Source organism: Coptis chinensis, chromosome 2 (assembly GCF_015680905.1).
Source record: "Coptis chinensis isolate HL-2020 chromosome 2, ASM1568090v1, whole genome shotgun sequence".
Lineage (NCBI taxonomy): Eukaryota > Viridiplantae > Streptophyta > Magnoliopsida > Ranunculales > Ranunculaceae > Coptis > Coptis chinensis.
In genome coordinates, this window is record NC_141457.1 from 66,958,120 (window position 1) to 66,975,770 (window position 17,651).

The 17,651-nt window shown below is 36.8% G+C and overlaps 1 long non-coding RNA gene across 1 annotated transcript; it reads right to left on the reverse strand.

The window, feature by feature from the left end:
• Window positions 1-356: 356 nt before the first annotated feature.
• Window positions 357-939, reverse strand: LOC147517295 (uncharacterized). The gene is made up of 3 exons (XR_015213831.1): window positions 888-939; window positions 743-783; window positions 357-663 (listed from the first exon to the last, which is right to left on the reverse strand). It is a non-coding gene; the product is annotated as an uncharacterized LOC147517295 (long non-coding RNA).
• Window positions 940-17,651: the final 16,712 nt, after the last annotated feature.

Consider the following 17,651-nt stretch of genomic DNA (forward strand, 5'->3'; position numbering starts at 1 on the left):
CTTCCTTCATAAACCAAAAATCAACACCACGTACACCATCTGTCTAGCAACCAGTCCTAGTAATCTCTAGTACCATTACTTACAACAAACATACTCAAAAAACCAAAATAGATGAATTTTGCATATCCCACACAATAGATTACTCATACTGCAACCTTGATTCAACCTTTCAACAAAATCACTAAGGTCCAAAGCGTCTCACCAAGTTGGTAATCCATTTGCCAAGATCTTGAAGTGAGTTTTGCTGACCAAAAAAAAAAAAAAATAAAATAAGATCATGAAGTACTCTCTTATATATGAACTAGAAATAATTCTAGCTGTTCTATTCTAGCTATAAGTACCTAAAAATACCCAAATAAAAAATCCCAGCCCATGAAAATACCCAAACAAAAACACATGCTGGAAGAATGTAAGAAACTTGCTAATCAAAACATAATCAAAAGCCTTAAGTTTGAATGTAAGAAACTTGCTAATCAAAATAGAATAAAAAACACGTGCTGGAAGAATGTTTGAAGTTTGTACACTAACCAAAACAGGATCAAAAGCCTTAAGTTCTATTTGTGCGCCCTCTCTACGTCCTTGAACAACTACATGCCTATCTTAGATTCCAAGAGACATCTGTGTTATAATAGCTTGTAGCTTTGTTCCCACTCCTAAGATTGTCTGCCAAGCAGTTCAGGGGTGAGATTGAACTTAAGCACTAGTTAGGAAAGGTACTACCATAATACATAAAATTGCTTACAAGTAGAGGAAACACGGCTATCCACAACAACGCCTGCCATCCTGGAAATAACAATATGATCCAATGTAAAGACTGCATCTTAAATTGAATTTGAATTGAGAATATAAATAACCAGAAAAATGTTTGATTAAAGACGTGAGCTCACCAGCAACACATTCAGAAGCAAAAATACCACAACCGAAGGCCATAGCAAAGGATTGTTGACATCATGGAGCAGTTACGAAATTAAAATGCATAATTAGAAATCCATTATCAAAAACCAACATAACTAGAAAAGTTTTTGATAGAACCACAACCAGTAATGTCATACCTAATTCCAACAACTATCTTGAAATCGTCTTTTAATGACCTTTTGATATATTTTTGAAAGTTGAACTTACTTCTAGGGGATAAATGAACCTATAAGAATAAAAAGTTAGCACAATACAAAACAAAAAATGAAGGAATCTGACGATTTGTTGTAGACAAAAACTCACACTAATGAATCCATGACGCATAGCCAGGTAGTCGGACTTGCGTACAGATCTGAAAAACAAAACTGCCGAAAGAAGGCACCCTGGAAAAATTCACAGGAAAAAGTCATCCAATTTCATAGCTAAAACTAGTAGTAGTCTAAAACTTGGTCAAAACATAAGTAATGAGAATCAAACTTAGCATTTCTTTGAAGCCACCAAAACAGTTCACTTCAGTTGATGCCAATTGCAAAACTCATCAAATCAAGTAAAACCAAAGGATTCTAATACACAAAAAGTTCAATTGGTTCAGTTTCAAGTTTTTAATTGACTAAAAGTTTACAAGAAATAAATGGCCAGTGGAAAGAAAAAAATAAAAAAAATAAATCGTTGTGTGAAAAAGAAAGCATGGAACTAAAAGGATGACAATGTGGCCGTTGTTGTAAAATATAGGCAAAGAAAGTTTACGGTGGTATGCCCTTTGAGAGAAAGCTCTCACCGCTACTAAAAGCCGTCTGTGGGTAAGTTCAGAGGGCTTGATAACTACTGTACAACCACAAGCTAGAGCAGGAGTGACCAGAAACAATATAAATAGAGAGCTTATGATCTTCAAAAAGGCATAAAGGCATCAAGCAAAAACAAAAAAGGTATCCATATTCAAAATCTCAAACTATATGCAAAATGGGTTAAACTAGAGAGTATACCTTGCAAGTGAACATTGCTAAAGGGAAGTTCCATGGTGTAATCGCCCAACGACACTAAAAAGGGCTATAGAAGAAGAATGATGCAAGACCTTTAATAAAGTAATAATAGATCCATATAGATAAGCTTCAATTCAGTTAGAAAGCTTAAAAATCCGATTTAAAGGATGCGGGTGTAATTTGCATTCTTGCCTCCCTCTCTGAGAATTCAAAATATGAGTGAAAATTAAGATTGTCACCAACAATTTTTTGCATCTTCAGATCCTTGATTGAATGTCAAATAAGAGAATATCTAGTAAAAGGTATTTGAATGCTACTACCTTACTACTACTAGAGCCATATCAGAATACACAATCGAGGTTTATGCAACCAAGTCAGTCCTTTTGGTGGTACTTGATAAGCACCGAACGTGAAAAGATTAATTAGATATGTAAAATCAATCTTTGGGTAGCTAACAAAGTAACTAAGACCAAAACTACTTTATGCAACCAAGTTAGTCCTTTTGGTGGTACTTGATAGTGCACGACATTTGGGAGTTGTGGAACCAACTAGAAGTAGCTGAGGTAAAAGAAAACACCCTACACATATCCCCTTTTTTTTCTAGTACTTAATTAAATGAAAGTCCATAAATCTTCATCACTACTATAAGGCAAAAGAAAATGTATGCACAACACGGTTTTGTTAATTTGTGATAAGCCAATTATGCGATATTGCTTGGAATAATTCAATGTTGAATTATCCAAGCAAATATTAAAAAAGATCTAGTAATTATTAAAAAAACATACCTCAAAAAATCCAGCACAGATCGCATAATGACGGTTTAGTGAACCAAAGATGGAGCCTAGAATAATTCAACGTTGTGCAACCCTAACACAAAAATCAATTTCTCAGCACCGCTCAACCATGTTTTTGAACTCTAACCCACAAACAAACAAAAAGTAAAAAAAAAATCAAATTAAATTAAATGCTATAAACTAGTACATAGAATGAACACATCCATCCATATCCCATATTTAAATACAAGAACAAAATCAAGTTTTAATGCAAGAATGACTACCTTGGTCGAGGGCTGCGACTTCTTGACCTGCCTCTTGGGTTTGGAGAGGTTTCTATCACTCTTCCTTTCTTAGTATTGAAAGAAAAAACACAAAAAGTAAAATTTAGAGTGCTACTTATGACATAAAAGTAAAGATTATAGATATCTATGCAGTCACAGCGACACTTGGCACCAGGGTTAAGCCTTAGGGGCATGGCGTGAGCTTAGGCATGCCCTGGTGTGCAGACACGCCGTACACAAGTACATTATTCATAGGATGAATCAACTTAATAATTTAGCTTTGGATTGGTTATCATGAATTTAAATTCAATTACGAAAATAATCAAGCACAAATCAGTAACTTACATTGGTTCGGCATTTGGACCATACTTGGCAAATTGAACCGGCCATGATATCTCTACCATCAACATTCCTTCCTGAAACAATAACACCAAAAAAAAAAGAAATAAGTACAAGAAATATATTTGTACATAAATGCTCACTAAAACAACACTAACAAATCAAACTCCCATAAGCCCTCGCTACTTTACAAAGTGAGCAAGGCAAGTGTTTTTATCCGTCTCCCTATAAACAATAAATGAGACCTTAGTTGTTCCTCACCATTGTGGTTAAATAAGAAGCGATCCTAACATGTAATTTAAACCTGCATTGCCCCAACTAAGGCACAGTGCACAATATAATATTTCTAAATAGGTGGAATGATCAAGTAATATGATCCTACATATATATAGGCATGCTGTGAATGTTTGAGGGTATAAATAGGTGGTAAACACCAAGAAAATGCACATATCTAAAAGCATGCTCTACATATGAAATACAGGATAACATAGAGATATAGGCTTAACAAGAACTACAGTGAAAACTAAAAAAGGCATAAAGTGAGAGGAGTTTAAAGATTGAGCAGATTATGCTAGTGATACATATTCATAGTTACTAAGGAGAGACTTCTCTTGCTTCAATGTTTGGCTCATTTCACTAAATAATACCACTACATTAGCTACCAGCCCAAGCCCCCTAAGGGAACGTATACAACAACTCTTAAGAATTGACACTAGTTTCAGCATCAGAAGGCCTTGATTTGAAAAATCCACCACCACCTACATAGCAATTCATCTCTCTCAACTTCAAAACCAAAAACAGTAAAATCCCACATCCGAGACCCAAAGCCGCACTAGACCCAGTTAAAGACACTGCAGCACAAACTGGCATTATAAAAGACTTTTCTTTATTGTTCATATCTCTTGCAACCATAGCTAATTCAATCCCAGAAAATAACATAAGCATTCCCAAAATCCCAATAGGAAACTAACTCAATATCCTCACAAATGAATTCCCAAAAACCAGTCCCAAAGCCAACTTCATGACCCCTAAAAAGAGTACTAAAGCCCCACTCCTTCCACCAATATAAAACAATCAGAAATTCACGATTTCTATTCGCCTTTACTTCACGCCTCAATTCACTATTGATGTCTCCTTAGCCTCATCGACATAATAATTGTGATGAACTTAACTACATGAAATCTATATGCAAATACAAGTGAATTCAAAGGAAAATTACATTCAAGTATACAAGACAGAGGGAGAAGTCAACTTCTTACACACCAATTAAGCTAGGCATGACGGCAGGATCTCCATAATTAACCACATGTAGGCACCAACTCCGAGATTGTGTCTACTCTAAACGCTTCAGAAACTCCAAGAATTGGATCTGGAGGGGCCATTGATACACCCTTAAAGCAAGAAACATTTTTATTTCTGGTCTTAGTTATCCTGCCTTAAGAGGCAGAGCCATCAATAACCAAAAGACAAACAACAATTAAAATTTAAGAAAGGTCACGAAATTATATACCTTCTTAACATTGAGAAACCCATTATTTCCTCTCTCCTTTGAAAACAAGTGTCTTACATTCGACACGCCAGCAACCTTCATCTTTGTCAAATTTACCCATTCAAAAAGAAAAGGAATAATAATTAAGTCATCACTGTCTAGTTTAAATGAACAAAAAATGGAAACAGAGAGTAAAAAGGAGAATTACTAGTGAAGTAGATTGGCATAGACAGAGTTGATACAAGACATTGATAAAGCCATTTGGAAATGAAATTGAAATTTTTTTAGTAATGAAGAATTTGATCAGTTCAAAGAGAGAAACAATTACAGCTTGTTTAGTTAAGATACCTAATTAATCTTTCTTATTAATAAAGGAATGGAGATTACAAAGATAAAAGGCAGAAAAGGTGAGACGGGGGAATCGATAAAATCGAAATTGATTCTCTTTTGATCCAAATCAGTGGGTTTTATCGTTGAGAATCTATCAAAAGTATCTAAGTAGACAAAAACCAAAAATGAGAAACAAAAAATGAAAATGAAAACACTACAAAAGGTGTGGGAATGAGGAAATGGAAATTCAATATTACTTACTCTATGGGTACAAATTAACAATCAAACTTATCTTATGTTGGTCTACCTTTATATTTCCTTCTAGAAGTAACCTCATTGTTTCCGAAGCCTCTTCACTCAACTGAAAACAAAAAAAAAACCATAGAGCAGAAAAACAATGGCTGAACTATTGGAAGTATCCCAACAGATAGATAAGTATCCCAACCAGAAACCATTTTTCTGCCCTCCCACCTATAAAATAACCTCTGTTTTCTACCCGTCTTGATCGAAATAACATGCTCTAAACCATTTATATAGAACGAAAACCAAAAACAAAATGACCAGGGATTGCTAATTTTTTTTCCAACTAGTAAGATCGCATAAATGACTGTAAAAATTAAGTTGTAGTATAAAGGAAGACAAATTTTGATGAAGGTCCAGGAAAAACGGAGTTTAGCAATCTTATTAACAAAATAAAGAAGTCTGACTTCTAGAACATTGCGGATGAGCCATCTCATAACCACCACCTCGGCATTCAGAAGCCTTAAACTAAATTTACTGCAGGATCCATCAAGTAGCACGAGCAATAGAATTAAACAATAACAGTATTATTAAGAATGACAATGATAAACGAATCATAGTTGTGTCTCAAAACCTGAAGTTGTTAAAGAGGTTGACTCATAAGACCATCCATATCATATGCTCCTAAGAAAGTGCTTAAACTACCAAAGCTAGCTTGAACATGATCCTCAAAGAAAGAATTCGCAGAAAATGTTCTAACTATTAAAAAAGAACAAAAAAAGATTCTTAGGCGATTGTATTACCTTTTTGTCTTTGTCGGGGTGCGTTAGCACGATATTTTACATAGCTTTCGACTATCATTTCCTATAAAGGTTAAGAAATATATTGCACACCCCATCCTTGATGGTATAAAGCATGCTCAACTCGGACATTAGATGTAGGTCCAAAGAAGGGCCAAAGACATACCAATAGCTACATTCTAGACTGCGACTAGATGTAGAGAATTATGGGGGAATGCAAATGCAATTAACATGCAAGTGGGTATTACCAAAAGTCCCTACAAGTGCAAGACCCTCCAACGAAATGATGAAAGTGGTTATGATCCCTAACAATTATCTCCCGTTCATAGATGACAGATAAAAGTTTGAAGGTCAAATGGCAATCTTCACAGACTCGAAGATTCTTTACAATCTGTATTGGAGACCCGGGGCGATTGCTCAAAGTCCAAAAGCAAATGCCCGACTTCTCTTTGTGATAAGCCAATGCATGTTCTTTTGCTTTGTCATTCATATCTTGCAGTACTGAAGAAATCAATGGTTTGTATCCCACGATATACAACCGATCAATCATCTCAGCCAACATTTCATATATCTCCTTTAACTTGGGGTGTGACTTATCACCTGCAATGAACTCATAAACCACATTATCAACTTCGATAGAACTACTCCTAGGAATCTTATGAATGTTTTTATCTCTCATCCTCCTCCCAACATTCACAACATCATCCCATTTCTTTCATGAGCTGTTGAGCATACATATTTGACAATAGCACATACTTTCCATCCATATGAGGTTCTAGTTCAAGAAGATTAACAGTAGCTTCTGCTAATTCCATGTTCTTGTGAATTTTACATGCACTAAGGAAGGTCTGCCAACAATGGCATCAGGAGCAAAGGGCATATTTCTAATAAGCTCTCTTGGCTCTCTGAGGTGCGCCATTCGACCCGACAAATCAACCATGCATCCATAGTGCTCAATCTTAGGAGTGACAACATATTTATCGTTCATTGATGTGAAGTATGTCCAATCCCTATCAATAAGACCAACATGGCTGCATGCACTTAACACACCAATAAAGGTGATATCATTGGGTTTAATTCCTCCATAAATCATCTTGGTGAAGTGATCAAGTGCATGTTCCCCAAATCCATGATTAGCAAGTCTTATAATCACAGCACTCCAAGTGAAGACATCTTTCACACCCATACCATTAAAGACTTTGAGTGAGTTCTCTATATCCCCACACTTTGCATACATGTCCACAAAAGAAGTCCCAAGTTTCACGTCAATCTCAACTTTATTTCTATCTATGTATTCATGGACAATCTTACCCATTCCTAATGCACCCAAGTAAGCGCCACAAAGTGACAACACACTAACCATGGTCACTCTATCAGGTCTCACATTGGCTGACTGCATATCATGAAATATAATTAATGCTTCATTAGATTGCTTGCTTTTAGCATAGCCTGCAATCATCGAGCTCCAAGAAACCAAGTCTCTCTCAGAATTCATATCGAACAATTGCCTAGCAGTACCCACATCACCGCATGTTGCAAATCCATGAATCATGGTATTCCAAGAAACCAAATCCCTAGCTGGCATCTTATCAAATAACTGACGAGCTAAATCAACTTTCCCAATTCGAACACACTCAACCAGCAAGACACTAAATGAAATCATATCCGGTTGATCCATTTCATCCAAAATATTTTTTGCAACGTTAACAGTACCAAGTTTCACATACATCTCAATAAGAGTCGTTTGCACAAACAAATCCAAGTTTAACAACATGGGTGTGTACCCTTCTATACACATTTTTTTGGGATTATATTGATAAACAAAAATTACAAAGTCCAGACTGTGATACTCGTTGAGATACATCAATGGGTATCTGGCACTTTATACACATCTAAGACACCAAGACACTCTCTTCAATAGATCACAAGTAATATATCGTTGTACTTACATGGTAATCATTTCTGAGCTATCCTTAAAAAAAGGGAAAAAAATCATTTCTAAGCTACAGATCTTGGTTTTCCAATAATCAGGTTATTTGGTAATCATTTACACGCAACATGTGAGCACTATTCCACGACTCTTGATAGTTTAGTGATGTACACTATGCACAGTTCAATTAAAACACAACACAAGGATTAGTTGAATTGAAGTCTGCTAATCAAATAGCATTTTACCTTAATCCACTTTCCATATAAGTGCAGTCGAGTTACCATCACTCTTTCTGCAAGATCTTGCCTCTCCTGTAGAAAAATATGGTACATATTGTCAAATGTGCAACACTTCTTGTCATCTTTGTTATCTCAAACCTGCAGACTACCTTATTAAGGATCTGAAGGAAACGCTTCCCATCCTCGGCTTGTTTGTCACTATAAAGTCATTTAAAGTGAACAATGCAAGAATTAGGTTTAAGCTCTGTATTAAGTTTGTCACAAATAATAAGAGCTTAAATCCTCTTACTCATCCTCACTGCTTTGTATGTAAAATAGTTTACTATTTGCTACAATTGGAAAGAGTTTTAATCAAGATCCTAAACTGTCTCAATGCAATATATATCGCTTTCCAATAAAAGATAAACGAGCATAATTAAATTAAAAAATGTTAGAATCAACCTGCTTACAAGTTTCTGCTTAATGTCGAAGGAGCTAATATGAGAAATACCAATTAGTGTGCACAGTCCTCCTCCTTGCAAGAGTATAAAGCAGATAATAGTGTTCGTTGATTTTAGAGATGCTTTTCAAACACACAAACATGGGAAATAAAAAGCAGAACATTTCTGGTGATGAAATCAAGAGAAATACCAATTAGCTGAGACATACTAAATGCAAATTACAACTGCAGAAGAAAGTAAAGAGTTGGTCTTGCACAAACCACCATAAAAACCATAAACATTACCTCAGTGACTTCTCCTACTGACTCACAGAAGCCCTTCAGATCCTTCCCAGAAGCATCATGCGGAATACCACCAACATACACCTCATAACCATACAATCAAATTTCAAAAATGCATCCACCAGAAGGGAAAAAAACATAGGCAACACATATATGATGAATATCAGGGGGAAAGGATGATAGTATTCACTTACATGTGTAACTCCACCTTCTTGTCCATGCAAAACATATAAAAGCTCCATATTGCCCCTAAAGCGGGATGGAGTAAAATATGAGTTTCTCGCCATGAATAGAAACAAGCAGAAATCGTAGAAGAAAGAAAAAGAATTACTTACATCTATAATAGCACCGGCAGCCTTCGGTTAACATAGGTGAATCCAAAGAAAACAAAACATCTGCCATCCTTCTCCCTCCTCCTTTATCGGGCTTGGGACCCGACAATGCAAACTTATCATAAGTTTGCACAGCGGAGTTACCAAGGGGGTTGGTAGAACATAACTCAATTATTGCATTCCTAAGAACCATATTACATAGTGATAAAAAAATATACATCACAACCACGAAACCCAAAAGGAAATAACAAAAAGCCAATAGTTTACTTAGTACTTGGCACTGGTAAAAGCCAATAAAAACATTTAAGTAAATGAGCAGTGTTTCAAGAAAGTGACCCAATGATTACAACATTAGCAGTTCTTTGGGCCAGATAACACTCCCTTGAGCGACCTCGCCAAGCTTTGATCTCCAATCATCATGAGGCAATGGTAGTATAGCACCTCCATCATAAACCACGTTCACATAAACTTTGAATTTCCCCTCTTCCAATCTCCTGTTACCAAACTCAGTATTAGGATCAATATCTTGCACGATACCTCTCGCCACGACTCTAAGTGGCCAACCACCACGCAGATCACATTCTTTACCAATATATTCATTGACAACCTACAAATTTAAATTGTGTTATCAGTCTTTCCTTATAAGAGATGTTTTTTCAAAAAATAACTCGAATAATTACCGGGGAAGCGTGACTAGAACGTGGCGATTCAACATCTGCCATAGGCATTCTTCCTTGGCTCATAAATTCTCTCAACAAAGCTGAATTCTCCAACACTGTATTCTAAAGCACATCTACCATCTTCACAAGGTCCATGTTCATCTCTTTCAAAGCTAAATTCTGTTGCGCCACAACTTTCATCTTCTTCACCGATGTTTTGCAGACCCTTTCACCCAAGCCTCGAAAACAACCCCTACTATCTGGCCCAAGAACATGTACTTAATGGACAATCGATTTAGTACCCTTAAAATCATGTCGAACAACAATTAATTACAATAACTATGATTCAATATGAGACCTTTGTGAGGGCATCATTCACTGACGTCTCTCGTGACTCCGGGTGCAAAGCAGTGTAGTCATTAAGCTTTTCCTAGTAAATCGGATAAACAAAAATATCTCAAATTACTATCTTAAAAATAATTTAGTATCTCAATTCTTATTAAGTCAGTACACTAACAACTAGCTCCAGGTCTTGGTGTTCCCCATTCTTTCTTTTATGATTGTGCATATATTAGTCCAATCTAGTGATAGATGACACAGGAACCCCTTTCTCCTTTGTCATTTCAAATTTAGCTACAGCTGCAGATTTCCTCCCAAGACATGAAGAGTTTTTTTGTTGCTTACAATTTTATGTGTTCCTCAAACTAGAAGCCTGCACATGTTAAAGTTAGTAATAGTGCACTTTAATTTATATCAAAACACATACACCTAATCACCATGAAATAAAACAGAAAACCTATTAACCTTGAATTTCTCAGAATTGCAACTATCCACAAATTGTCACCAATCTTGCAGAGGAATTCCTTGTTTGGGATGTTCCCTCACAAAGGAAGGAGGTTGATCTTTGACGTATTTTTTGAACAACTCATGCTTGTACTCCTTCCACGCTTTCTAGAATTTGCTTCTTGTCCAATCCGTGTCAATAGTATCGATGTTTTCAAGCACATACATTCTTCCTAAAGTTTTAATAGCTTTGGGTATGATGCTCTCATGTGAACGAACTGGTTTCCAGCTATCATAGCGAATTGGGATGTCACGGTGAGCAATGTGACCAAGCTTGGTGATGAAATGGTCAACCTCTTCTTTGGGCTCATCTAGTTGACCCCACTCATTAAGCTTAATGATTACCTTCTCATAGCCTTTAGGCAGCTCCTCCGAAACACCTATCGAAGGACCTCTTGTTTCCTTAGAAGAGGAAGTTGATACACCAAAAATGTGTCTCACCTGCATATATCAACCAAATTTATTAGTAAGATCAAAACAATGGTACAGAAAACTAAAAACTAAAAGTCATCTCCATTACCTAAGTTATCACCAAGGCTGTCACTTAGTGAATGTGAGCTGCTATGTGTTTGTCCCTCATCCATGTGCAAAGAGCTGTAATACAATACAACAAGTATGCATGTTCATGGTGAAAAGATCAAGATCAGTTAATTTTTTATTTAAATTTCTATTTAACTAGCAAGAGAAAGCGCATTCCATAAAAGGCCTATTATGCACACATGAAAAATACAGCCGGAAAAGAAAAAGATTCAAGTACAGACATACCCTGTTCAAACAAAAAGTTGCACTTAATCAAAGAACTACCAAAATTTTAATACCACAAAACTCACACCACTAAGTCAACACAAAATATAAATGGACTATGTTCTAGATCTCTTTCTTTTTCTGCTACTCTCAACAACTTCAAACATGTCGTCTGGGTCATTGAATATCAGTTCATCCACCATAGAAATGTCAAGGTTGTTAGGCCCTATATCTGAATCATTCACCACTCTTTCCTCTGAGAGACACGGTTCACCTTCATCAAAATACACTTTTCTTGGAACCTCCAGCACTATATGCCATTCAAGATTCTTAGGATCTTGGGAATAGAAAACCTAAGTAGCCTTCTCTGCAAGAATAAATGGTTCATCACATATATGGTCCGAACTGAGTTGATTGGATAAGCTGACCAACCTCAACTTTGCTTCCTCATCCACTTTCACACCAAGTTGTGTGCACTTAGCCCAATCACACTTGAACAAAATAGTCTTGTAGTCTTCACGATAATTTAGTTGAACAATGTTTGTTAGAACGCCATAGTAATCTGCATCTTCATCAATTGGATTTTTATCCTTAGAACTAGAACGGAAAGTTGTAGGGCAACTTGTGGTAACACCGCTGTTTTGGTTCCTTTTATTTTTCTGATAGTCTTTGGTGATGAAGAGAAACCCATTGACACAATACTTATGGTACTTTGTAGCAAAGCGTGTAGGTCCCCTAACTAAATCCTTGAAGTGATCATCAGTGGATTAGAGGAACTCCTGCTGTTTTGTCAACCATGTGATGAAATCATCAGAACACAATGCCACCCTAGTGTGCCCAGTCCTCCTCCTTGCACTTGTTCTATTGTCCTCAATGAAGCTAGTGTACTTCCTAAATGATTTTTGAAGTAATAAAGTCAATTAGGATTATGTATATAATTTAGATTGTGTTAAGTTTCTAACAACTTTAATTCGACATGATATACTTACGTGTGCCATCTATCATAACTGGGATGACTTCTTAGTACCCATTGGCGTGCTTGTTCATACTCCACACCTTCCAATAAATACTTTGCACTTGGGCCAAGTGGCCCACCCTCATTGGCAGTGTGGTTGTCGTCTACACTATCCAAAAAATCTGGTAAAACATCAGGTTCATTTTCAGCCATCCTATCAAGTTTATCTAAAAGACCACCTCCTCCTTTATATCCAGCACAATACATTAGTGTCTCCTCCTTCAAGTAACGCTCTGCAATACATCCTTCCAGGCGCGCTTTGTTGGTAACATAATCCTTGAAATATTTCATGTACCTTAAAAAAGTATTTTAGAAGCAATAGAATCTTAAAAATGAGAAAATAAATAAATAAAATAAGTAACAAAAATCAAGCTACGTACCTTTCAAAACAATACATCCACCTAAAGAAAACAGGCCCACAAAGGCGAGCCTCATGAGCTAAGTGAATAGGAAGATGCATCATTGTAACAAACAATGATGGTGGGCAGATTCTCTCCAGCGCGCACAATGCCTTGACCATACCCCTTTCCAGTACATCAAGTGTTTCAATCTCTACTTTCTTCGAACACAAAGCACAAAAGAAAGTACAAATGGTAGTAATAATTGTTCGAGCTTCTTTTCTGTTGCCATCTCTATAAGCATGTTGTATTAATACCGGCAGCAAATGTTGCATTAGAATATGATAGTCATGTGACTTCATTTGTCTCAAATCCATTGAATCTCCTTTGACAATATTAGACCAGTTACCACTAAACCCAACAGGTACACTAAGATTGTGCAAGGTTTGGATGAACAACTTCTTTTCGAAGCCAAAAGATACCTTGAGGCATAACCTGTTTCCCGCCAAGCTTAGTCACCCAATATTTCTTCTTTCTCTTCATGCGCTTTAAATCTTTGCGTGCATTGACATCATCTTTAGTTTTCCTTTTCGTATTCAACATCAAAGCAAGAAGAATTTCACATACATTTTTTTCAATATGTATGACATCAAGGTTATGACAGACGAGAATGTGTTTCCAATACTTGAGCTTAAAGAAGATAGATCACTTTGAAAACCACAAATTTCCTTTATTCCCTTCCTTATTCTTACCGAGCTTCCCAAATTGATGATTTTTCAAACTCTTAGTCATTCTCTTAACTTCAACTCCATTCAACCTTATTGGTTGCTCACCTTCTTCCTTTGTCTTATCATAGGTGCTTTCTCTTGTATCATTTCTAGCCTCGGATCTCAATGGAAGCCACCGTCTACTTCTCATATACACATGCTTACTTCCATGGTGAAGTCTTATAGAAGCAGTTTTCAGACCACAAGGAGGGCAAGCAAATTTTCCCTTAGTTCTACAGCGAGAGATATTCCCATAAGCTGGAAAATCATGGATTTTCCACAATAAACTGGCACGCATATGGAACTCTTCACCTTTGAATGCATCTTTAACCATAACCCCATCACGCCACAATTCTTGGAGTTCTTTAACCAACGGCTGCAAATAAACGTCAATATCATTACCTGGTTGCTTTGGACCCTCAATGAGAGTTGAAAGCATAGTGAATTAAGACTTCATGCATAGCCAAGGCGGGAGGTTATAGTTCACAAGCATAACAGGCCATGAACTGTGGTTATACCTCAAAGTTGCCATAAGGAGTAAAACCATTAGTGGCTAGTCCCAAGCGAACATTCCGTGGCTCTACAGAGAAGTCTAGATATTTTAAATTGACTTGCTTCCACACTGCCGAGTCAACAGGATGCCTCATCGTGCCAGGCTTTGATTCTCCAGTAGAATGCCACCGCATCTCTTTTGCCACCCAAGGCACACTATACAATCGCTTCAACCTTTCCATAAGTGGAAAGTATCGCAAGACCTTAGCAGGCACCCTGGTTCGCTTCCTCAAATCCTCAATGGTTGGAGTTTTGTATCTAGAAACTCCACAAGTAGGACAGGTAACCTTAAATTCATTCTTTTCCCAATACAAGATGCAGTCGTTTCTACATGCATCAATCTTCTTGCATTTCAGTTTCAAGTCTATAATCATCTTATCTGCCCTATAGTTATTCTCTGGTATCTTGTTACCAGCAGGCAACACCATGCGGAGTAGTTGAAGCAATACGGTAAAACTCTTATCACTCCACCCATTTGTGTACTTCAGGTTAAGGAGTTTCACGACAAATCTAAGAACACTGAAGTCACATCCAGGATATAATTTAGTCATTGCTTCACGCAAGTTAGCGTTAAAAGCAACACCGTCTACGACTTCTTCCCCCTCTGTACAACCTCCTGGATCATCTCCAAGAAAAGTGTCCAAATTGTCAAGACTAAACTCTTGAGCAATGGTGTGGAAAGCAGCATTCATGTCAACCCCATGCACATTCTCTTGAAATCCCGGCCCTCTTTCATTGTGTTGTTCTTCCACTTCTTTCTCACCATGCAAGAACCACATTTTATATGTCTTGTCAAACCCATAGCTAAAACAATGTAGGGCAACATTATCCTGACTCATTGCTGCACCTTGGTTTCAACACTTTCGACAAGAACATGGTATGACATTCTTGTTAACGTGGTGTTCCGAGGCAAAGGTTACAAACTCTATAATACCTCTTATAAAATGCGGATGCCGGAAATCGTCTAGATCAATCCAACTCTTATCTATCAAGCACGTTGACTCCATGATGTACTTCTAAGAGATAAGAATGAATGAATGAAACTCAGAACAAGAAAAATAGCTAAATAGTTATGTAGAGGCATACACTAACTAGGCTAAGGAGTTACAATGCTAACTCTAGGCATACACTGACTTCAAGCTAACTCTACGCATACATACAGTGACCTAATATTCAGTACCAAAGTGAGTACAAAATTAGATGAAACTAGAGTCAAACACATATATTCATGCATCTTATAATCACCAATTCATGGTATAGTATTGTGACTGTTTCTGCCAACAAGGTTTCAGAACTTAGGAACGCACTCGGTGCAAATGACTTAGAGGCCAACAAGGCAAAGCTTGATGCTGCCAACAAGGTTGTTTCAAAGATTGGACAACACATGTCATTAAATTCCTACATAGTAATTAAATTTTGTTTTTGACAACTTTGAGAAGTACAATGACATTAGATTCAACTTGCTCACCAATCACTACTATATAAATGTACAAGAGCGTATGAATCAAAGATAGGCCTACCTTTACATGAATTTTAAATAAAAATATTGGTTGGGTCATATTTATTAATTAACAATGATGTTATTATTTGTAGGAAGGGCATGCACCTATAATCAATATTATTCTCGTTATTCATTTCGACTTCATCAAAACAGAGATTATAAAGTTAGATATTATGTCAAAGTTCTTTTGGATTTGAGATTATTGGTCAATTTATAATCTCGGTTTTGGGAACTCTATTATCTCGGTAGATGTTACCTCAGTTTGTTATGTACTGAAAACCCGAGATAACATTTAGAAGACATATATATCCGCATGAAAAAAACGGTGACAAATGAGAGCACTATGGAACAAAACAACAACAAACAAACAAATAACGAATAACAATACCAAACCAAACTATTAACCACCACCACCACAACAACAACAACGACAATTCATGATTCATGACTAGGACACTAATTAAAACATAGAATACACACTTACATGCTAAGCAACGGTATAACCGAACTTTCACCAACACAACGTAGGAAGAACAAAAGAAGAGCCAAGGAACTTGCAACTTCTCATCCAAATCAATTTAAACAAATCAATCAACCACAATGAGAAACACAAATACCAGACTAAACTAAATTTGTACATTAAATTCACTCTCCACTAATATCAATCTCTTATATAAAGCTAAGAAGTGATTTTATAAGTACCAATAGGGATATGATCAAGTGCTCAAGAATATCAACACCGTCTCTAGCCTGAATAGGGGCGTCTCTCGCCTTAACAGTGGTAGTTGAAATCTATCAACTACAAAAAAATTCATATTTATTAGAAAATAACTTTGTTAAACTATAATCACCAACAAAAAGTATATTCACCCTTATCCCGCGTGCTAAGTTCCGTACTTTTCAACTCTAAAGATTTAAACTTAATGAAACAACTGAAAAAAAATCACTGAAACAAACGAAAAAGATCTTTTATTTGGGAGAGAGTGTGAGAATGAGAGAGAGAGAGAGAGAGAGAGAGAGAGAGAGAGAGAGAGTGCACATTACCTTTTGGAGTGGGAAGGAAAGTTGAAGCGGCAGCAACTGTGGGGGAGAGAGGGAAAATATATTTTAGGTTTTTTTTTCTTATTATTATTTTATTTTTCCAAATAAATTTAGTGGGAACGAAATTAACGAAATTAGTTTTACCGATAATTGGGGAAAGGTATGTCGACGGTTGAAATTGGTTGGAAGATACCCCGTGGCTACAAAATATTAAACAACAGTTGGGAAATTTATTAAATCCGTCGGAATTCACCAACTAGTGAAAACCGTCGCCCTATCCGAGGGTTAGTAACTCTCGTAACACCGTCGGCCACATCTAAAACCCATAGAATACTCAGAGAGTTTACCCGACAGACCTTCAGATTTTACCCAACAGACGAAATACGTTGGTAACTTCCCACAGACAGAAACTGTCGGCTATTCTTTATAGCGTCTGTCGGGTAAACTCGTTTTTTTGGTAGTGATTTTTCACGTGTTCTTCCTTAACTTGTTGCAACGCCACGCCTTCCACCCACTTGGTAAAATAATCTGTAGCGGCCAACATAAATCTTCTTTTGCCACTTGCCATGGGCAGAAGCCCCACAATATCCAGTCCCCACATGGCGAATGGCCAAGAGATTAACACATTATGCAATGGCTCAGCTGGTGAATGTATGAACGGTGCAAATCTTTGGCATTTCTCACACCTCTTGGCATACTCCGTGGCATCTCTTTTTATATGGGGCCAGAAATACCCCTGTGATATCAACCTATGGGTAGTTGTTTGCCCGGCGGAATGACTTCCACAATCACCTTCGTGTACCTCAACCAGAACTTCTT